Source organism: Mus caroli, unplaced genomic scaffold (genome assembly GCF_978045245.1).
Source record: "Mus caroli unplaced genomic scaffold, Mus_caroli_1 scaffold_4, whole genome shotgun sequence".
Lineage (NCBI taxonomy): Eukaryota > Metazoa > Chordata > Mammalia > Rodentia > Muridae > Mus > Mus caroli.
The window spans coordinates 52805400-52821243 of record NW_028227259.1 but is presented as its reverse complement, the minus strand read 5'-3'; the positions used below and the strand labels follow the sequence as shown (position 1 = coordinate 52821243).

The 15844-nt window shown below is 38.5% G+C and overlaps 1 pseudogene; it reads right to left on the bottom strand.

Moving 5' to 3' along the window:
- LOC110295522 (cytosolic beta-glucosidase-like) overlaps nt 1-15844 on the bottom strand; it is a 171246-nt pseudogene that overhangs the window by 101041 nt on the left and 54361 nt on the right.

The window sequence follows — 15844 nt, the reverse complement described above, 5'->3', positions numbered from 1 at the left end:
CACAGACACAAGGCACAGACACAGAGACAGACAGACAGAAGAGATAATAGAGACAGAAATACAGAGAGGGACAGAGACAATAAGAGAAACGGACAGAGACAGAGACAAACAAAGAAACAGAGACACAGAGTGTTCCTGGACAAAGATAGTAAGAGAATTTGATTTTTTTTACATGTTCTTTGAGAAAATATTTAAATTGGGGGGAGGAATACACCCCAGCCTTTCTGTGTTTAAACCATTTCAACCTCTTCAACGGTACACTGCACAAGAATGAGAAACTGCTTGTAGAAGTCCTGCCTCTTAGAAGCACCTCCTGTACTCTTTGGTTCAGGAGAAAGTTTGCACTGTTAATCAGCTATGGCTGAGGCCAAACACACAGACACAAAATCTTTGTGTAGTGACCAGGTGATTAGCATGTGTGCTTGGCATGAGTCTTTCCTCACCACACCCAGATCACTTGACTTCAGCAACCTTTGTACCTCTGCTTCCTGTTCCCCTGTCTCTGACTCTACTCTCTTGGCTTAGGAACTCACACTGTGTACACAAACTTCTATACATGTTAATCTGACCCTCAACATCTGATATACTGGTATAGCTCCATAGGTCTTTAATTAAAACTTTGGTAAAGGGCAGGGGAAGCTGGGGAGATGGTTCAGTCTGTACAAGGCTTGTCTTGCAAGTCAAAGGACCTGAATTCTGTCCCTAGAAACCATATTTTTAAAAGTTGGGTGTTGTAATAGCCTTGTACTGTGGTAGCAGAAACGTAGAAAGACCCAGGAAGATCACTGGCTAGCCCAACCAGCCAGGACTACTTGGCAAGTTCTGAGCCAAAAGGGGAACCTATTTCAAAACTAAGAGGGAATGAGCCTGAGAAAAGACATCAAAAGGCTCTCTTCTGGCCTCTACAAGCATGTACATACATGTACACACACACACACACACACACACACACACAATGCCTTTGCAGAACAAACAGAATAAGTAAATAAATAAGTCTTGAGAGAGAATGTTTTCCGGATTTGGGTGTTTTAGAAAGGAAAAGCCAAGCATGCATCATTTGATGTTAACACCCACAGTGAGTCTGGTTCAGTTTTATCTGCAACAAAATACATATATATCTTCAACAGATATGATAAATCAAGATAATGAGAGAAATTTTCACATGCATTCTGTTCCATCCTCAATGGCAGTTTAGTTATAGGAAGTGCTTAACAAGAGCCTTGGTGATCCCTGTGCTTTAGAGAAGGAATACTGGAGCTTTCTTACAAGCCTGATAGTGGCCACAGTTCTGAAGATTACTATAATTATTATTCTGTTCTTTACCATGCAAATGGAAGCTCATTGAAAACTCCATGGAAACTTTAATGGAAAGGGTCTTGGAAACATGGAACTTCTACTTCATCGATAGACAAAATTTTGTCAGGCTTCAAGTGGCTTGGCATGGCTTTTGGTGCACTTAATACTGAGCACTAGGATTCTGATGTCAAATCTAAGTTAAACTCAGTCATAAACTTTATCGTCTTGGAATTTTTCACCCAGATTTATGCCTGTAGCCCATGATAGAGAGGCCTCTCATTGATGGACCTCATGAGAACATTAAATCCCAAAACCAAATTCTATGTTTGGCATAGTGACTGGCAGATACTACACGCTCAATAAAAAGAGATCATCACTGAACTCAATGGTTTTAAGATTGATATTGGCCTAAATAAATTAAGGTACTATTTCCTGAATACCTCTCTGGAATGCAATAGACTAGATTACAGGATTCTGAAGACATAATTATGTGCCCTCACACTGTAAGCAATTCAAGGATAGCTTTCCACTCATGCTGCCAGTACACAGAACAGTTCTTTAAGCATAAGACATACTCAATATACTCTGAGTGGAATTAAATGCAAAGTGCTCACAACACTAACAGTAAAGAGTGTAAGAAATACACTATGAGCTTCTCAAAGGGTTATGAGATAATACAGGATAATAGGTGACAGACAGATAGGTAAAGTAGCTAGATGATAGATAGATAGATAGATAGATAGATAGATAGATAGATAGATAGATAGATTCATACATACATACATACATACATACATACATAGACAGATAAGATAGATGACATATAAATAGGTGATAGATAAATAGATGATGATGATAGATAGATAGATAGATAGATAGATAGATAGATAGAGATAGATAGATAGATAGATAGATAGATAGATAGATAGATAGATAGATAGATAATAGAAATTTAGATGGCTTCAGAGGTGAGTTCAAAGTAAGCCAAACAGAACCTAGAATTACATAGAAAGAAGACAGCTCCTTATTGAGCCTTGAAAGAATGAGATATGTTTTTTTCAATCTTATTCTGTTTTAGCAGATGACCCAGCCTGCTATAAGTTAGACCAAGATTTAGAAAAGTCGATGTGGTGGTATTTAAAGGAATTTATTGGGAAGACTAGAGGGCAGAAAGGGAGAAAACAGGCAGATGTGTCAATGTGTGTGTCAAAATATCCTTGTTGAGAATAAATAAACAGCTGAGGGCTGGGAGGATGAAGATCAAGGCAGAAAGCTAAAAGCTGCAAAGGCACAAAGAGAGTCAATTATAACTGGCGAACAGTGCAAGGGAAGAAACAAGACACTGAGCTCATTCTGAGTCAATTGTCAGAGCTTGAGGTAACATGATAAGAAGACAAAAGAAGGTAGAGGTGTTGGGTGAGGAAAACAAAAATTTATGGACTTACCTTTGACCTGTACAAGACATCATTTCTTGTTCAAAGCCAAAGTTAAAGTACTCAAAGATGTGCAATAATTCTACATTTAACCAACAGCCAACATTTTGGCTAATATCTCCTGAATTCAGTAATAGGCCTGCTTATCTAGCATTGTCCCTACTGGGGGCACAACCTTAAAGTCTAGACCTTCATATATACTTCTGTGTTGAGGATGCATTTCACAAGGGAGAGATCAATCACCTAGCCTTGTTTAAGACAAACACTGCAAATGTCCAAGCACAAGCAGGTCCTAGCATAATGGGTTTTTGCATGTAAGGATTTATATATCTTACTCATATGAATCCCATGCCATCAGGAAGGCTCTTGGTGATATAGGGACAGGAGCCATTCTTGGGCCATACAATGGCCCACCCTGTGCTTAGGAAATATTCCCTAAATTTTATACTCATTGCATTTCATTGGTTTCATCTAGTACTTCTATGAGTTATACAAACTCTTTTCCAGACCAAGTAATAATAAAGAGTGTGTATTTAGAAGCCATATGTTGTAGAATATGGGGTTGGCAAACTTTTCCTGCAAAGAACCAGATCATTAATATTTTGGGCTTTGTAGGCCATATGGTCTCTACCCCAACTACTTACTTTTGTCATTGCAGTAGGGAAGCAACCATGGATGATGTGTAATGAATGGCCATGGCTGTGTTCCAGTAAAACTTTATTTACAAAAACAGGTGGCAAACCAGATTTGGTCCCTAGGCCAAGTTTCCAAGCCTATTTGTGTACAGTGTAGCTAGATCTTCATCTTAGATTTCAAATCTATTTACCAAATATGTGGACTTGGACACCCACATCTATAAAATATGATCATGATGTCTTCCCTATTGGTTTGGGTATGGGAGAAATTATGTGTTAAAATATGCAAGTAAAGTTCCCAATGCAGAAGTGAATGTGTCTTTTATTGATGTTTCTTAAGAATAGGTAGCTTATCATAAGTGCTTATCATAAGTCAGGTACTATGAAAAGCACAAAATTATCCCAGGTAATTTTTAATACTTCTCTGAAGTGTAAACTTTCATAGCATTCTTTCTACTCATGGAGAAACCAAATAAGTCAATGAGTGATGTCAAGACAAACTGTTACAGTGTACAATGTAGCTGATACTTGCCACTTTTCCTCAACTAAGTGAGCTCCAGGGACATGGGGACTAAGCCCTAGGCTGCCACTGGAAGCTCAGTGTGCCTGAAATTCCCCAGCATTTTTGGCTTCTTCACAGCTCTAAAGTTCCTCATGGGTGAGACAACTTAAAAAGTATTTTAATACAGCAGCTTTTGAAAATTCACCTTCACTGAGATAGCATCTTCATAAACAGAACCCTTATTGCAGTCTTCTTCCGACCCACATATCCCTCCTTTCCTCCAAAGAGGAGCTCAACAGCCCAGGCAAACCAAATTATTACTGAGAAAGCTAATGCAAACCCATTTCAAAAATTTTTATCCTATAATCAGTCTGAAAACTTTGTGTTCTCAAAGCTACCCTGCAGAACAGCATGCTGGATTAATTATGCCAGACTGCAGCAATAACCTTGAATTAAAGCTGCAACCTTCTATTTTTAAGAAACACTTGCCTTTCTGGTTGATGAAACCTGTCGTCCCATCAGGTAACAGACGTGACCAGGAAAGAGAGAAACGGTAATGAGTCAATCCAAGCTGTTTGATACATTTCAAATCTTCTTCCCACAGAGTGTAGCTGCCACAAGCTACATCACCAGTCTGGTTCTCAAAATCTCGCTCACCTCCCTGATGAGTGAATGTGTCCCAGACACAAGGGCCTCTTCCATCTGCATCCCAGCCTCCTGAGAGAAGGAAGAAAATGAAACAGTTACAGTCTTGACATCAAGAGGCATATGTGGAATGTAAATATTTGTCACCAAAAGAGCATACCTCATTAACTCAATGTACCATATTTATAACTTTAAAATGTGCCTTTAAAATAACATGCATGAGCGGGTTATGTGTTTTACTGTCCTTGATCCCTGAAGCTGACTAGTAGCAAATGGAAACTTATTGCATAGTGCTGTTGCATAGCAGGCTTTCATGGTTCATTATCCAAAGTGCTCTCAGGTGGTAAACAGAGGCAGTCTCTGGCTTACAAATGTCTGAGTTTTGAGCATTGCTGACTTGAGTACATTACTCCTGGTGGTGACTGACAATCTTGTCCTTGCCTATCAAAGTCTGAAGACTATATCTCTGATGGCTACACTTGAACCCATTCTCCTTTTTTCTGACAGGGAGACCTTTAATGGTCCAGGCTGTTATTTGTGGAACATCACAAAGATCTTCCACTGTTGATACTAGCACTTCAAATGCAGTTGTCTGTACATCTATTAATTCAACAGATGTTTTGCATCAAGCACCATGTTTAGTGAAGGAGATACTCAGGAGGACAATGCTGTGCACATTGCTGAAGAGCTTACCCAATTCAATTACCAGTTGTAAAACTGCCAATGTAAAGGCCCTAACCTTCACAGAAATACAGGAAAGATAAACAAAAAATTATTATCCATTTGTTAGCTAAAATCAGAAGAGGTTTCTTTCTACTTGGTAATTTGATAAACCTAAAACTGACCTAAACTATGAACTCTATTGATTTAAAAATATGTGTGTATATGTATATGATGTATGGATATATCAGGGTTGATATGTTTTGTATATTTAAGAGTATGTAAAACAATCTATGAAGCCTAAGTCTAGCAGTGTAATCTGGGAATAATGGATGTATGCTAGTGCTTATAGTTGGAGAGAAAGGGGCAATGGAGTTAAGGAGGAATACATGGGTCTTCAAGGGTATTCCCTATGTGTTTCTTCTTAAATAACATAGAAGATATATAGGGGGTGCCTGTTACATAATTTATAATCCTCTCATAATCCTAAAATATTTCAACATAATCCTTCTGTAAGAAATAGTACACAACCAGAGTATTGTCATCAACAACAGTGGCAGGACCCTCCTGTCCTTAGTGAGCATCTATGGACTCATGTTTTGTGAATAATGCTAACAGGATCAACTGTGGTCTCCAGCCTGATGAACGGAGGACATTGGTAATAAAAACAGAAAATGGCTGGAGGTGACTAAGAGTATTTCGGAGAAGTCCAGAGAGGGGAGCATGACAAAAGCAACAGTAACTGCACATCAAGGTAGGATCCGAATAACTCTGCAGAGACACAGTGACACCCTGTCCTGTCTACCTATGGGCTTAGAGGAAATGAAGAAAGGCTTCTGGTGGTTTACTCTAGTGTCGAATAGGCACAAACATGAAAATATAGTTTCCTAGTATTGTTCTTATGGAATGAATGTTTGGCTTAATAAATGAAGATTCTTAATCTGAGAGGATTTAAGTGGTGTAGGGCTGGCTAGTAATATTTTACTGCTGGCTGTATTTAAAAACACAAGGAAGTATATAATGGAATGAATATGTGAGTACACTTCACAAAAAAAAAAAAAAATAATAATCTGCAATGGCCCCTACAGTCAGTTCCCTGTTACCAACTTATTTCATAGAACGTTTTCATGTTGTCAAGTTCCTACCTCTATAGCCATCTGATGCTTGTAACCTGGAAAACTGTGAGTTCTCTCAAGATTGATATGCTTAGTTGAAAGAAAACATCAAAAATGAAAGAAATACAAGAAATACATTTTGGAACCCGACTTGTTTGTCTGTGACACCAGCACTTCTTCTTTTGTTTTTATTGGACATTTTCTTCATTTAAATTTCAAATGTAATCCTTAAATTCCCCTATACCCTCCCACTACCCTGCTTCCCAACCCACCCACTCCTGCTTCCTGGCCCTGGCATTCCCCTGGACTGAGGCATATGATCTTCGAAAAACCAGGGGCCTCTCCTCCCATTGATAGCCGACTAAGCCATCCTCTGCTACATATGTAACTAGAGACACAGTTCTGTGTTGTACTGGTTAGTTCATATTTCTGATCCTCCTATAGGGTTGCCAACCCCTTTAGCTCCTTGGGTACTTTCTCTAGCTCCTTCTTTAGGGGCCCTGTGTTCCATCCAATAGATGACTGTGAGCATCCACTTCTGTATTTGCCAGGCACTGGCATAGCCTCACAATAGACAGCTATATCAGGGTTCTGTCAGCAAAACCTTGATAGAAAATGCAATAGTGTCTGAGTTTGGTGGTTGTATATGAAATGGATCCCCGGGTGGGGCAGTCTCTGGTTGGTCCTTTCTTCCATCTCAGCTCCCAACTTTGTCTCTAACTTCTTCCATGGGTATTTTGTTCCCCATTCTAAGAAGGAACAAAGTATCCACATTTTGACACCAGCACTTCTTTACTGAGTTACTTCAGCATTTTTTTTTTCACAGCAGACTACAATTTCCTAGGTGCTATGTTATTTCACAAGGAACCAGACAGATATGAAGGACTTTTCTTCCAGCTGAATTATTTACATTTTCTGCATCACTTAATTATACCTCCACCACAAGTACCACGTTAAATCTAATACTGACTCATAACCCATGCCAATAACTGTGGTGTAAATAACCTCACTCTAAGCGGTTTCAAGCAACCTCTGTGATGCCACGAAATGTTAGATTGGCAAAAACAAGGAGTTAGCACATACTTTAAAAGTTCTCCATGCACAGGAAGTTACATAATATCCATAGCGTAAATAACAGTAAAATATAAGTGATGATTTTCTGTGCTTTAGAGCTTAGCTTGACCCTGAATTATATGCTTATTAGTTTATATAACTTTATTTTTAATAATAGCTGGACTGTAGGAGCTGAAGGGGTTTGCAACCTCACAGGAAGAACAACAATATCAACCAACCAGAACCTTTAGAGCTCCCAAGAACTAAACCACCAACCAAAGATTAACAGGGGTTACCCATGGCTCCAGCTTGATGTGTCGTAGAGGACTACCTTATGTGGCATCACTGGGAAGGGAGACCCTTGGTCCTATGGAGGCTAGATGACCCAGGATAGGGGAAACTCTAGGGCTCTGAGTCAGGAGTGGATGGGTGGTTAGAGGAGCACCTTCATAGAGGCAGGGGGAAGGAGGAGAGGATAGGGGGCTTGTAGAGTGGAAACTGGGAAGGGGGATAACATTTGAAATGTATACAAATAAAATAACCAATAAAAACTGAAAAAAAATAATAGCTGTCTAACTAAAAACTCATGAGTTATAAAAGCACCATTTGAATCTAGGTCTTTGAAGTACAAGTGCTTCCACTAGGCCATATAGATCTTGCTCATAATGCTTCACAATGATGAAGTAAGAGTGTACCATGCTACACTTCTCAATGGATAAAGTCTAAAGGAACATCTTTGATGCCTGTACCATCTAACCTGACTCAAAGAAGTTTTAACAATCACATAGAAAAAAAGATCCTTACGGGGACCATTTCATTCTATATACATTACCCAGATGAGACCTGTTTAAACATAATGAATCTATAAGAAACTAAGCATTGAACTGAGAATTAATAATTACAATGGGAGCTTTAGTAAAAATATAGAATGGATAGCACTTACCACTGCTTCAACACATATGTGGCTGATCAGAAGGTATTAATAATTAAGTTTTTAATAACACTGCACTATAATTTCTGAAACTGTGCCTGGACATTAATGACAGAGAAGACTAACACTCCCATGAGGACCATATATTCTGAATCATATTTTATATAATTCTTGGATTAAATTAGGAAATATATTTCAAATGCATTATTAATCTCACAGGAAGTGAGAATACAAATTGAAAAGGGTAGTATAAAGGGAATGGCGCAGGCTTCTGTGAGGATTTTTCACATATATAGGTGTAAACTGTATTTCCATATCAGCATGAAAGCCCAGGAAGACAAAATAGAAACTGACTATAGTTAAGAAGCTTAGATTATTCGTGAAGTGGTATACTATCATTTGATGGTGACAGGCCAAAAGATATGCGCTGTAAAAATCCCTAAAGGGAACACTAAAGTAGCAACATAAGGAATTATAACTAAAACATCTACAAATAATGGGAAATGGGACCATAAAATGAAACCTAAAAAAAAAAAAAAAAAAAAAAAAATCTCAAAAAAATATGAGGAAAAATCAGAGAGATAGAACAAGTAAAAAGTCAAATACTATGATGTTTAATTGGTCTCTAATCATGTCAATAATATTATTAAATAAAAATGAGTCTATACAACCTACTTGAGAAGGAAAAATTATCTATCATGTGGAAAGAAAATGGAAAATGCAACCTTAGACTACCCACAGGACATTCACTTTAAAGAGAAGAGTGAGAAAGGTGACATGATAGAAAAATCATACTGTGCTATCATTAACCTGAAAGGAGGAACTGTGTTATCACTGTCAGTGTGCATTTCCCGTCGAGAACCACCAGGTATAGCAGTGGTATTATAGAGGTCAGTTTATGCAGAGAAGATAACAGTGATAAAAGTAAATGAGCCGATAAGAATTTCAAAATACTGAAGTCCAAAACAGTACTGCCCCAAAATGGCGATTTCACATTTTATTTGAATAATTTTTAAAAATCCCTATAGGAAAGTAGGCAAAATATGTTAATAGGTCTCTTTCTAAAAGGAAACACACATATTTAGTAAGTTTGTTTGTTTGTTTTTACTGTAAAAGAAGCAAGTAGGGCAGAAAACAGATAGGTGAGCTTCAGATCTTTATTCTACACGTTTATTTTAAATCCAGTCTCTAATGCCCTGTCCCAGTCTGTCTGTCAGTCTGTAGCCAGCTGCCTGTTGTAGTCTGTGGGATAAAAATGGTGTCCGCTCAGGGCTAAGGCCGCTGGGCAAGGCTGAGTAGGGGAAGACTGACAGCACGCACCCCCACAGAACTGCTGGAAGGGCATCGGGCTGTGAGAAGTTTGGGTTGGTAGAGACGGCCTGGGAATGCTGAGAGGCTTCCGGCAGGAAATTAGACTCTACTTGAGGCTCATTAGGGGACGACTTGCTTCATTGTTCCAGCATAGCAAGTCCCCATAAGAAGAGACAATCCATGGTTTTAAGGTGTTTAAGGCAGAGAGAGGGAGAGAGTAGGGAAGCAGAGGTAAGTCGTGGCCACAAGGAGAGGAAGGGAAGACGGAGAGGGGGAGAGCAGGGGAGTAAGAGCAGAAGACTAAGAGGTAAGAAAGAAAGGGGGTGGGGGAAGCAGCTCCTTTTTTTTTTTTTTATATATATATTTTTATTACATATTTTCCTCAATTACATTTCCAATACTATCCCAAAAGTCCCCCATAGCGCCCCCCACTTCCCTACCCACCCATTCCCATTCTTTTGGCCCTGGCATTCCCCTATATTGGGGCATATAAAGTTTGCAAGTCCAATGGGCCTCTCTTTCCATTGATGGCCGACTAGGCCATCTTTCGATACATATGCAGCTAGAGACAAGAGCTCCAGGGTTCTGGTTAGTACGTCATGTTGTTCCAACAATAGGGTTGCAGATCCCTTTAGCTCCTTGGGTACTTTCTCTAGCTTCTCCATTGGGAGCCCTGTGATACATCCAATAGCTGACTGTGAACATCCACTCCTGTGTTTGCTAGGCACCGGCATCGTCTCACAAGAGACAGCTATATTTGGGTCCTTTCAGCAAAATCTTGCTAGTGTATGCAATGGTGTCAGCGTTTAGAAGCTGATTATGGGACGGATCCCTGGATACAGCAGTCTCTAAATGGTCCATCCTTTCATCACAGCTACGAACTTTGTCTCTGTAACTCCTTCCCTGGGTGTTTTGTTCCCAATTCTAAGAAGGTGCACAGTGTCCACACTTTGGTCTTCATTCTTCTTGAGTTTCATGCGTTTATCAAATTGTATCTTATATCTTGGGTATCCTAAGTTTTGGGCTAATATCCACTTATCAATGAATACATATTGTGTGAGTTCTTTTGTGATTGTGTTACTTCACTCAAGATGATGCCCTCCAGGTCCATCCATTTGGCTAGGAATTTCATAAATTCATTCTTTTTAATAGCTGAGTAGTACTCCATTGTGTAAATGTACCATAATTTCTGTATCCATTCCTCTGTTGAGGGACATCTGGGTTCTTTCCAGCTTCTGGCTATTATAAATAGGGCTGCTATGAACATAGTGGAGCATGTGTCCTTTTTACCGGTTGGGACATCTTCTGGATATATGCCCAGGAGAGGTATTGCTGGATCCTCCGGTAGTACTATGTCCAATTTTCTGAGGAACCACCAGACTGATTTCCAGAGTGGTTGTACAAGCTTGCAATCCCACCAACAATGGAGGAGTGTTCCTCTTTCTCCACATCCTCGCCAGAATCTGCTGTCACCTGAATTTTTGATCTTAGCCATTCTGACTGGTGTGAGGTGGAATCTCAGGGTTGTTTTGATTTGCATTTCCCTGATGATTAAGGATGTTGAACATTTTTTCAGGTGCTTCTCTGCCATTCGGTATTCCTCAGGTGAGAATTCTTTGTTCAGTTCTGAGCCCCATTTTTTAATGGGGTTATTTGACTTTCTGGAGTCCACCTTCTTGAGTTCTTTATATATATTGGATATTAGTCCCTTATCTGATTTAGGATAGGTGAAGATCCTTTCCCAATCTGTTGGTGGTTTTTTTGTCTTATTGATGGTGTCTTTAGCCTTGCAGAAGCTTTGTAGTTTCATGAGGTCCCACTTGTCAATTCTCGATCTTACAGCACAAGCCATTACTGTTCTATTCAGGAATTTTTCCCCTGTGCCCATATCTTCAAGGCTTTTCCCCACTTTCTCCTCTATAAGTTTCAGTGTCTCTGGTTTTATGTGAAGTTCCTTGATCCACTTAGACTTGAGCTCCTTTTATAGTGGACTGGGTCATTCTGGCTGTTGCCAGGTAACTATGGGGAGGAGTACAAATGACTGTTGCCAGGTAACTGTGGGGGTGGAGTCCAGACAGACTACCAGGAGCTTGAGGCATTTCCTACATGACTGATAGCCACCCACCTCTCTGTGTCATTCGCGGGGTGGGGGCAGAAGGCTGTAGCTGTGACAGGAGCCAGGTCCCTAGGAAGTATGGCCAAACACCTGCCATCCCATGCACGTGGAAGTCACCACCCAACAGGTCACTGGGGTCCAAGGCCTGTGCTAGTCCTGAGACCAGGCTGTCTGTGCACAGCTCATGGCCCCACAGTGATTTTTCTTCACTTTCTGTTTTCACTCCCAGGAAATTAAGCAGATCCTGATTTTTAAAAAAAATTGCTTTCCTTCTTACTGTGGACTTTTACACAATCCTACTCTCAGCCCATCCCCATTTCTAAGTATCAACTCCTCATACTTAAAAACTCATTTTACGAAACAAACAAACAAAAACAAACAAAACATATGGGCCACACCTAGAAGAGTCTCAGAAGATTACCTACCAGGCAATTATGATACCCTGCTAAGAACCAAAGAGGGCAACAGAAGCCAAGAAACAAAACATCCACCCAACAAAGAAAAGGATCAGATATCAGTGCCTAGAATCACAATCACCCCAAACCAAGATACCTACATGCCAAAGTAAGAAGGCAATCAATACCAACCAGGAAAAAAAAAAAAAAAAAAAGCATAAAGACAAAAAACCAATGTCTCTACTAGAACCCAGCACTCTTACTATAGAAGACCCTAAGTATTTGCAACATATCTGAACCACAAGATAAGGCTTTGAAATAGCATTTATGAATATGACAGTGGTCTGAAAATACTCCAGCCAGCACAATCATGGAAAATATGGCTCTGCACAAGAAAAGACCTTAAAATAGCCTTTTTGAATATGACAGTGGTCTGAATATACTGTACCCAGTCTTAGTCAATGAAACTGTTAATTCTAAAAAGTCCTGGCATAACACATCCAGGAAACCTGTGACACTATAAAGGAACCAAGTCTAAAAATAAGGGAACCAGAGGGAAGAGGGAAAAAACAAAACAAAAAACAAAAAACAAGTAAAAAGCACAGAAAATGTTTTCAACAAAATTATAGAAGAAAATTTCCCTAATCTAAAGAAGGAAACGCCTATCAAGGTCCAAGAAATACAGAAACTAAGTATTCTGGACAAAGAAAGAAATTCCCCTCAGGATATAATAATCAATACACTAACTCTATGGGTCAAAAAATATATCAAATGCTACTATAGGAAATGATCGAGTAACATATAAATCCAGGCCTATACAAACACCTGAATTCTCAGTGAAAACTTGAAAAGCAAGAAGATCCTGGACAGATTTTCTACGAACTCTGAGTCACCACAATGTCAGCCTAAAATTGTATATGCAACAAAACTTTCAATCACCATAGATGGAGAGATTAAGACATTCGATGATAAAACAAAATTTAAGCAACATCTTAATACAAATCTAGGCCTGTATAAGATCCTAGAAGAAAAACTCAAATGTAAGCAGGTTATACACACTCGAGAAAACACAGGAATAAACAGTTCCAAACTTATGTATTCAAAGAGAGAATACACACACACACACACAGCATCACCACCACCACCACCACCATAATGAGAAGAAACAACACAAACATCTGATATATTTCTACATAGATGGTTTTACAATTCCTAGATAAAAAGACACAAACTAATAGAATGGATATGAAAACAGGATCCATCCTTTTGCTGCATCCCAGAAACATACCTCAATATCAAGGATTGACATATTCTCAGAGTAGAAGAATGAAAAATGATATTCTAAGAAAATATACCCAAGAAGCAAGTTGGTATATCTATTCACTTTAATATCTAATTAAATAGACTTCAAAATGAAACTAATTGGAAGAGGTTAGGAAGGACACTATATACTCACCAAAGAAAAAAGTTGCCAAGAGGACATTGCAATTCTTAACAACATGTACCAAACCCAGTAGACCTAAGTTTATAAAAGAAACACCACTACAACTTAAGTCACACACTAATAGTAGGAGACATCAATATCACATTCTGGCCACATCAAGAGACATGTTATCCAGACAAAAACTAAACAGAAATATCAGAGATAATATATTAAAAAAATGGAGCTAACAGATATTTATAGAACATTCCCCCAAACACAAAAGAATATACATTCTTCTCAACATCTCATGAAATTCCTTCCAAAACTGACCACATATTCAGACACCAAGCAAGCCTCAATAGATAAAAGAAAAGTGAAATAACACTTTGCATCCTATCAGACCACCACGGATTAAAACTGGATATCAACAGCAACAGATATGACAAGAAGCTTACAAATCCATGGAAACTAAATAGCTTTCTACTGAATGAAAAATGGGTCAAAACATAAATTAAAAAAGAAATTAAAGACCTTCTAGAATTGAATAAAAAAATAAATTTACAGCATACCAAATTTATGGGACACAATGAAAGTGATTCTAAGAGGCGCTGTCGTACCACTTATTACCTACATAAAAGAATGGGGAAGATCTCATTCCAGTAATTTAGCAGCATACCAGAAAGCTCTAGAACAAAAAAGGAATCACATTCATAGAGAAGACATCAAGAAATATCAAATTCAGGGCTGAAATCAATAAAATAGAAACAAAAAAGAAATAAAGAGAAGCAATGGCACAAAAAGAGTTAGTTCTTTGAGAAAAATCATTAGGATGGACAATCCTTATCTAAATTAACTAAAAGGCAGAAAGAGACAATACAAATGAAAAATATTAGAAATGAAAGGGGCAACCATTACAACAGACACTGAGAAGTTCCAGTGAATCATAAGGACATATTTTAAAATTCTGTATTCAAACAAATAGGAAAATCTAAAGGAAATAGGTTATAATCTGAGTACACACCACTTACCAAAATTAAATCAAGATCATATAATCCATTTAAACAGACCTATAACCTCTGCTGAGATTAAAACAGTAATTAAAAACAGCAATTATAAGTCTACAGCCAAAGAACTCCAAGATCAGGAGGTTTTAGTACAGAATTCTATTAGGCTTTCAAAGAAGAGCTGTTGCCAATACTCCTCAAATTATTCCACAAAATACAAACAGAAAAAACATTGCCAAGTTTATTTTATAAAACTATAGTTACCCTGTTACCCAAGCCACCACACAAAGAGCCAACAAAGAAATAATCACACACCAGTTTCCCTTATGAACAATAATGCAAAAATGATAAATGAAATGTTTGCAAACAGTCTAAGAACTCATCAAAAAGATCATCAACAATAATCAAGTAGGCTCATCTCAGAGATGGATTTAACATACCTGAATTAATAAATTCAATCCACCATATAAACAAATGCAAAGGAGAAATTTAAAAAAAAAAACATACTAATCTCATTAGCTGTAGAAAAGGCCTTTGACAAAATCCAACATGCCTTCATGATAAAAGTCTTGAAGACAGTAACAGCAGATGCTGGAGAGGATGTGGAGAAAGAGGAAAACTCCTCCATTGCTGGTGGGATTGCAAGCTGGTACAATCACTCTGGAAATCAGTCTGGCAGTTCCTCAGAAAACTGGACATAGTACAATCAGGAGATCCAGCAATACCTCTCTTGGGCATACCTCTCCTGGGCATATACACAGAAGATGTTCCAACTGGTATTAAGGACACATGCTCCACTATGTTCATAGCAGCCCTATTTATAATAGTCAGAAGCTGGAAAGAACCCAGATGTCCCTCAACAGAGGAATGGATATAGAAAATGTGGTACAGTTACGGAAAACCTGGATGAAATGGACAAGTTTCTAGACAGATACCAGGTACCAAAGCTAAATCAAAATCAGGTTAATGATCTAAACAGTCCTATATCCCCTAAAGATATAGAAGCAGTCATTAATAGTCTCCCAAACAAAAAAAGCCCAGGACCAGATGGGTTTAGTGCAGAGTTCTATCAGACCTTCAAAGAAGACCTAATTCCAGTTCTTCACAAACTATTCCACAAAATAGAAACGGAAGGTACTCTACCCAACTCCTTCTATGAAGCCACAATTACTCTGATACCTAAACCACAAAAAGACCCAACAAAGATAGAGAACTTCAGACCAATTTCCCTTATGAATATCGATGCAAAAATCCTCAATAAAGTTCTTGCTAACCGAATCCAAGAACACATCAAAACAATCATCCAACCTGACCAAGTAGGTTTC